This window comes from Cebus imitator, unplaced genomic scaffold, assembly GCF_001604975.1.
Source record: "Cebus imitator isolate Cc_AM_T3 unplaced genomic scaffold, Cebus_imitator-1.0 Scaffold19, whole genome shotgun sequence".
In the NCBI taxonomy this organism is placed as follows: domain Eukaryota; kingdom Metazoa; phylum Chordata; class Mammalia; order Primates; family Cebidae; genus Cebus; species Cebus imitator.
In genome coordinates, this window is record NW_016107334.1 from 1,361,670 (window position 1) to 1,370,097 (window position 8,428).

The following is an 8,428-nucleotide window of genomic DNA, read 5'->3' on the forward strand; positions in this document are numbered from 1 at the left end:
AGCAGCATTGGAGCCTGCCCTGGAACGCACTCTGGTTCTTGGAGAAGGAGGGCCAGCCAGGCAGGACGAGTTCATGCCAAGTGACAGTGGCCATGACATGGCCCATGTGGGTTCCTCCGCTGAGGCAGGAGGGCCCCATGAGGAAGGACCTGGGTGCCAAGTCTGAGGCTCTATTTTGCTGCTTGCTTGCTAGGTGACCTTGGGCAAGTCACCCACACTTTTGCCTGTGACCCAGATACGATGGTGATGATGATGATAACGGTCACTGTCACACCATGAGCATCACCTTTTTCATCCTTATCACAAGTGCTTCTTATGCATCTACTCAGTCATTCATGAGATAAACTCACTCAATCCTCACAATCTCCCGTTATAGGTGGTATCATCATCCCCATTTTGCAGATTAAGAGATGAGGGCATGGAGAGGCGGAGGTATTTGCCCAGGGCCACACAACTGGCAAGCAGCAGAGGTGGGATCCAAACACTGGAAAAAGCTTGGTAAGGAAGGGGCCATTCTGTCTCTCTCTGGGACGTTGGGAGGATGAAACTAACAAATGCCCATGAACCCTTCAAAGGGGGCTGGCACAGGGCAGGCACTGGACAAGCAGGAGCTTTGATTCTGACCCAAGACTGCAGGACAGAAAGACAGGTCAGAAGCCAGACGCTAATCCAGGGCGCCTGTCCACACCCACCCTGTGATTGGGAAGGCAGAGACTGCTCAGCAGACCTGGTTACAGCAATTACAAGTGAAGCCTTTGTAAACTGTGAAGTGGTGGCGAAACCAAAGGCCTGACCCTCCCCATCTGCCCTGCACACAGCGGGTCCTCTGCACCCCAGGAATTGGACAGAGGGGACAGAATATGGAGGGAGGTCTTCCCCATCCACTCCTTACCTGGCTGGAGAAGGGCAGGCCCAGCCTCTGAAGAGCGGGCACTGTGTGGCTGGCATTGGCCACCATCTGCAGCGGGCCATGCAGTGGCCAAGCCACCAGGGCTGCCAGGTCCACGCTGACACCACCATCCCTGCCACGGAGGGCCACGTTGGCCTGGGTCTGGGACTCGAGACAGAAAATGGCACAGGCTACTGAAGACAGGTTCACCTTCCTTCCCAGCCCAAGAACACACCAGACTTTAGGAGGGGCCATGCCCTGTGGCCCTAAAACACAACACCAGCGGGAAAGGTGGGGTCAACCCCTTTTGAGCCTCCTTGACATCATCTGTCATCATTTGTCCCTGAGGATCTAGGCCTGGGTGGCTCCTCCTTTCATTGAAGTTGAAGTTGTTGAAATGATACCTCCTCCAAGAAGCCTCCCCTGACTACCCCTCTGAAGTGCCTCCCAATTCTTTGCTGCCAGGCATCCTCCATCCATCTCCCTGGAGTGGGGTTCCCAGCACAACCCAAAATGACCTCACTCATTTACTTACTAGGTTCCTGCTCCCCTACTGCCACTCCATGAGAATGCCAGCCCCCCGGGGGTGGGGTTTCTCTTAGGACAGCCCCTGACACACAACAGGGGGTCAGTGAGTATTTTCCGAATGACTGAGGGAGGCTGCTTCTCTGTAGGAATTCTTGGGGATTCTCTGAGCAGCCTACAGATGAATCAGCATGAGGTCTGCTCTTGATAAATGGCCGCTGTGGCCCAATACCCACCTGCAGCCACCTGGCCCTGGCTGGAGGGTCCCATGCCTCCCATCACCCCCCACAGAAGAGGAGAGTCTGGCTCACAATAGGAGTTTCTTCTTGGACTTAAATTCCCACTGCTACACATAGAAACCCAGCGGGTCCAGGAGCCCCCCAAGCAAACAGATGGCACCTACTCTATGTCAGATGCCAGATTCCCGTGGGGTGCAGCTCATGGCTCAGGCCCAAGTGACACTCAGCCAGGCTCCAGCACCTCCCATCTGGCCAGCAGAGTGGATAAGCCCCATAGCTCTGAGCCTCAACTTCCTTATCAATAAGGTGGGCACAGCCTGCCCACCTCAAGGGACAGTATCCAGAGTAAATGGGGTAACACATGGGAGAGGACTACCTGTGAGGCATGCAGGAGGCCTGGGAAACTCTTCCTTCCTTCCTTCCTTCCTCATTCCACACTGAACCATGTGTACCTACTACGTGCAGGCCAAGAGGAGGGAGGGGACACAATTCCCACTCCCAGGAGTGCCTGGCTGTCAGAGATACCAAGAATATTAACAGGCAGAAAGTGTCCCCAAGAGGGGGTACATCAGACTGTGGACAGCCATGGGAGGAGGGAGAGGTCACTCCTGGCTGGGGGCGGCCACACCAGGCATCCTGGGCCAGGAATTGGAGCGGCGTGAAAGTGTTCATCCAGAATGACCTCCCGTCACTCCATCACTTCTCCCCAACAAATTCTGAGGTCAGCTCAGACTAGCGACAATTTCCTCATGTGACCCAGTCCTCCGTTCACCCCTCAGGAGGCTGAGGGCCAAAAATAAAGTTTTCGTTGGTTTTGTTTGTTTATTTTTTTTGAGATGGAGTCTCACTCTGTCACCCAGGCTGGAGTGCAGTGGTGTGATCTCGGCTTGCTACAGCCTCCACCTCCCAGGTTCAAGTGGTTCTCATGTCTCAACCTCCTGAGTAGCTAGGACTACAGGCATGCACCACCATGCCCAGCTAATTTTTTTTGTAGAGACAGAGTTTGACCATGTTGGCCAGTCTAGTCTCGAACTCCTGACCTCAAATGATCCACACGCCTCAGCCTCCCATAGTGCCAGAATTACAGCCATGAGCCATTGCACCAATCCCCCAAAATAAAAAAAGTTTGAGGCCAACAGAAGATGCACTAGGGGACTAGGGAGACCCAGGGGTCCTGAATGGTCAAGAGCCAGGTCTCTCTAATCTATATGGGGGTCAGAGAGTAGCTCTGGGTTCAATCCTTGCTCCATCATTACCAGCTGTGTGGCCTGGGCCAGGTGACTTAACCTCTCTGAGCCTCCATTCCTCATCTGCAAAATGGGAATGGCATTCCTAAACCTACCTCATATGCTCATTCACACACGTTCGACACCTACTATGTGCCCTGCGGCAAAGCAGACAAAAATCATCCCTGCCCCTCATGGAGCACACATTCTGGTGATTCTAGTGTAGAGAAAACAAGAAACCAAGGTATTTGCATGCTACATGGTGTGTTCAAATGACAGAACTGGGGAGAGGGTGGGAGGAGATGGGGAGGTGGAAAAAAGGCCTCCCTGAGAAGCCATTGGAAAAACACCTAAGGGAGGCGAGGGAGCCAGGCAGGTGTGTGGGAGAGAGGCATTCCAGGTGGCAGGATCGGCCTGTGCCAAGGTCCTGGGGCAGCAGCAAACCTCGTGTGTTAAAGAATAGAAAGGAGTGGAACAGGTGGGGTTGGAGGCCGGGAGACGAGGTCAGCTGGGGGAAGAGTGCGGGTTCTGCAGGCTCGCAGACCCCTCTAAGAGCTGTGGCATTCCCCTGTGTGATCGGGACAGCTGTACTGCACTGAGCTCTCGTGTGTGCACAGCTTGCCTGGCGTGTAGGTAGTGAGTGCCCAGCCAATGCTGGCTCCTTTTATTGCTTTTATTTTCCCCCCATAATGGGCTGAACCATGGACCCCAAAAAGAGATAATGAAGTCCCACTTCCCTCACCCTCGGTCCTATTAATATGACCTTATTTAGAAATAAGGTCTTGGCTTGGCGCGGTGGCTCACAACTCTCACCCCAGTGCTTTGGAAGGCCGAGGTAGGTGGATCACAAGGTCAGGAGTTTGAGGCCAGCCTGGCCAACATGGCGAAACCCTGTCTCTACTAAAAATACAAAAATTAGCCAGGCATGGTGGTGCACGCCTGTAGTCCCAGCTACTCAGGAGGCCGAGTCAGGAGAATCATTTGAGCCTGCGAGGCAGAGGTTGCAGTGAGCCAAGATCACACCACCGCACTCCAGCCTGGGTGACAGAATGAGATTCTGTCTTAAATAAATAAATAAATATGTAAGTAAGTAAGTAAGTAAATCGTCTTTACAGATGGAATAAGTAAAAATAACTTCACATTCAAGACATACGGGTGTTCAATCCACTGTGGATTGTTCTGTTTTATTTTGAGACAGGGTCTCATTCTGTCACCCAGGCTGGAGCACAGTGTTGCAATCATAGCTCACTGCAGCCTCGATCTTCTGGCTCAAGCGATTTTCCTGCCTCAGCCTCCCGAGTAGCTGGGACCACACACACGTGCCACCACATCCAGCTAAGATTCCTGTGTTTTAAGCAATTCAGTGTGTGGGACTTGGTTGCAGAAGTCCTAGGAAGCTAATCTGCCTGCCTTGGGAGTGAGGCCATTCATGGGCAAGGCTGTCCTGGTTGTCCCAGAGCCCAGGGCCACACTGGGCTTGATGGGGTGCCATCTGGGTCCAGGCCTGAGGCTGCTGGCTGGCCCAGGCATGGAAGAAGCTAGCTCCCCAGTCCCAGGGCTGTGCGCTGAGTGCCTTACCATGTATCTGCAGCTCTGTGAGCAGGGAGGCCTTGCCTGGGAATCCAGCCCACAAGAAGGCCTCATTGTTATGCCAGCTCTGGCCAGAGAGCTCCAGGTGCCCATCATGATAACAGCAGCTCAGAGCAGTTGAGAGTTGTGGGTCCCATCAGGATGCGTCCAGAATGCTCAAAGCCTGAGCTACCGTTGTGAATGTTCGTGAAGGCCTGGAATGCCACCAAGGAGATGCTGGGCTGCCCTGTGCAGAGAGCCAGCCCTGAGCAACCTGGCACTGGCTCCCACACACCCTGGGGTTATCAGTGCCATCCATGTCCCTGTGGTGGGAGGACCTCAGACCCTCTTGAAGGAGCAGGTTTGATGACTAATGCAGTTATTCCAGCTAATTACACGTGCACCAAGGAACCCACAGAGAAAATACAGAGAACCAATAAGGAGGTGGGGCAGGCAGGGGAGAGGGGGCCTGGGGAAGACGGCTAGATCAAACCTTTGGGAAGAGGAAGATGTCCTGGCTGAGGCGATACAGGTTGGCAAACTACAGCCTACACCTTTTGTTGTAAATAAAGTTTTATTGGAACATAACCCCACCTGTTTGTCACAGGTGTGTGAACCAGAGCAACTCCATCTTGAATAGGGGCTTGGTAAAATGAGGCTGAGACCTACTGGGCTGCATTCCCAAATGGTTAGGCATTCTAAGTCACAGGATGAGACAGGAGGTCACACAAGATACAGGTCATGGCCAGGCATGGTGGCTCACGCCTCTAATCCCAGCACTTTGGGAGGCTGAGGTGGATGGATCCCCTGAGGTTAGGAGTTCAAGACCAGCCTGGCCAACATGGTGAAATGCCATCTCTACTAAAAGTACATACACACAAAAATGACCTAGGCATGGTGGCACGTGCCTGTATTCCTAGCTACTCAGGAGGCTGAAGTGGGAGGACTGCTTCAACTCAGGAGGTGGAGGTTGCAGTGAGCCGACACTGTGCCACTGCACTCCAGCCTGGGGAACAGAGCAAGACCCTGTCTTCAAAAATAAAAAGTAAAACAAAGAAATTCAGGTGCAGGTGTAGAGTGCATTAGCACGAGCAGGGGTGCTGTGGTGGTGGAGAAGGCGGTCAGGAAAGGCCTCTCTGTGAAGGTGATAGACGTGAGGGCTGAGCCTGGGGACTCCTGGGGAGAGCAGCCCGGGAGGGCTCTAGGTGTTGGTGCCATTTGTGGTCCTTTTGTTTTGTTTTGCTTCATTTTGTTTTTGAGACAAAGTCTTGCTCTGTCACCCAGGCTGGAGTGAAATGGCACAATCTCGGCTCACTGTGATCTCCACCACCTGGGTTCAAGCCACCTCAGCCTCTCAAAGAGCTGGGATGACAGGCGTGAGTCACTGCACCTGGCCTCTGCATCAACAAGTTTAAACTCTCCTGACAGCTGTGCTTTAGGAAGAGTGTTCTGACGGCCATTGGAAATAAATGACAGAATGGCAGGACAAGGATCACGTCAGTGACAGGGTGGCTGTGGACATCGGCTGGCCAGCAGCAGAGAAGCCACTCAGACCCCGGATTCTACCTCTGCAGCCTGCCCGGACATGAATCCTCCTCCTCACATCAGTAGAAGCCTGGAACTCTCAGAAAAGCAGACCTCATCAGCCGCTGCCACCTTCACCAGAATGATGTGATTAATTCGTTCAAGCAGAAGACAGCAGGAACCCCGAGAGAACAGGATCCAGAATGTGTGGGTTTTGATGGACAGGGTGGTAGGATCTGGGAGGATCCACCTACCTCACCTCCTAACCCCCACACTCCTTCCCCAGTCCTCCTTGGCATAGAGACTAGAGTGACATCACCAGAGAGGTAGACGCTGGGAAGGACACAAGCGACACAGAGAAGAGGAGGCTGGAGGTCCGCAAAGCGCCCAGCTCCTGGCCTGGGATGCCCAGGACTCTGTCCAGAAAGGCTCCCTCCCAGCCATGGAACTTGATGGTCCTCAAGTTCCTGAGCATGGAGCTGGTGAGCCAGGCCCGAAAGTCCTTCTGCCTCATTTGCTCTCCTGGGATTGGAGGGAAGAGAGAGATGAAGACATGGCTGGTCCAGAATTCTCCCCTGCACCCTGACAGTCACCCTGCAGCAAATCCCACTGATCTCACCAAGTGCGTCCCAAAGCTGTCTGCCTCTCCACATCTCTGACCCTCAGTCCTGATCCATCCACCATCATTCTGTGCCTGGACTCCTGCAGGAGCTGACCCAGGACCACCGCACCGGGGAGGCAGCTTCTGATGCCCGGAGAACAGAGGCTGCCCCTGAGCCCAGCTGGCGATGGCGCCATCAGGAAGGCTACCTGGAGGTGGGTAATACCTGAGTTACATCTTTTTTTTCTTCTTTTTACATTTTTGGTGGAGTTGGGGAGGGGTCTCACTATGTTGCTGAGGCTGGCCTGAAGCTCTTGGGCTCAAGTGATCCTCTGCCCCCGGCCTCCGAAAGTGCTGGGATTACAGGCATGAGCCATCGTGCCTGGCCATGGGTTTTTTTGAACCAAAGCATATTTCTTGTCATGTTTAACAGAATTGTGCCCCAGCCCTGTACTTTCCTTGATTTATCCTCCTTTGAATAGCGAACCTCTCAAAAGCTGTAACGAACATGGAAGAGCCGCTGGCCGGGTGGGCTGGGTGGTGGCAGGGGGGCTGGGGTCCCAGCAGTTGGCATCCCCTTTCCCAGGATGTACACATGGCCTCATGTACCTGTCCTTTTATCTCCTAGGTCAGCTCGTTGACACTGTCTGGGTGAAAAAAGGAGACCAGATCTTGTTTTCATCCATGTTCGAAGCCAATATCACCATCCACAACATGGCTGTCAGTGCGTGCCCGAGCCACCGGCAGCCTAGAGATATTTAGGCCTGGTTTATTAACCATACACCTGCCAGACCCAACCCAGCCAAAACATGAAACCAACCGGGCGCCGTGACCCACAGCTGTAATCCCGGCACTTTGGGAGGCCAAGGCGGGTGGATCTCCTGAGGTCAGCAGTTTGAGACCAGCCTGGCCAACGTGGTAAAACCCCATTTCTACTAAAAATATAAAAATGAGCCGGGTGTGGTGGTGCACACCTGTAATCCCAGCTGCTCGGGAGGCTGAGGTGGGAGAATCACTTCAACACAGGAGGTGGAGGTTGCAGTGGGCCGAGATTGCACCACTGCACTCCAGCCTGGGCAGAGCGTGAGACTCCATCTCAAAAAACAACAGTAACAACAACAAAGACACAAAATCAAACACCCCTGCCCTTTTATTTTTTATTTTTTTGAGATAGATCGGGACTTCCTGTGTTGTACAGGCTACAGTGCAGTGGTACAATCACAGCTCACCGCAGCCTCTTACTCCCAGGCTCAAGCAGTCCTCCCACCTCAGCCTCCTGAGTAGCTGGGATTACAGGTGCATGCTACCATGCCCAACGAATATTTGTGTGTGTGTGGAGATGGGGTCTCACCATGTTGGCCAGGCTGGCCTCAAACTCTGGGCTTCAAGTGATCCTCCCATCTCAGCCTTCCAAAGTGCTGGGATTACAGGCATGAGCCTCTGTTCCTGGCCAAAACCTAATTACACATTCATGAATGACCAAGGGCATGAGCTTCTGTGTCCTTTAACAATGAAATGGATTATTCCTTGGGTATAACTTTGCTGGGGATGCTGTAACAAAGTGCCACAACTAAGTGGCTTAGAACAAGACAAATCTGTTGTCTCAGGCCAGATGCCTTGGCTCATGTCTGTAATCTCTGTACTTTGGGAGCATGAGAGGATCTCTTGAGGTCAGGAGTTCAAGACCAGCCAGGCCAATAGGATGAAACCCCGTCTCTACTGAAAAAATACAAGGCTGGGAGTGGTGGCTCACACCTGTAATCCTAGCACTTTGGGAGGCTGAGGTAGGCAAATCATGAGGTCAGGAGTTCGAGACCAGCGTGGCCAACATGGTGAAACCCTGTCTCTACTAAAA

General features: G+C 53.1%; 1 long non-coding RNA gene across 1 annotated transcript in view; it reads left to right on the top strand.

The window, feature by feature from the left end:
* LOC119469460 overlaps window positions 1-2,503 on the top strand; it is a 67,017-nt gene extending 64,514 nt beyond the window's left edge. The window contains exon 4 of the long non-coding RNA XR_005198280.1: window positions 377-2,503. This is a non-coding gene — a long non-coding RNA (uncharacterized LOC119469460). The remainder of the gene's footprint in view (window positions 1-376) is intronic.
* Window positions 2,504-8,428: the final 5,925 nt, after the last annotated feature.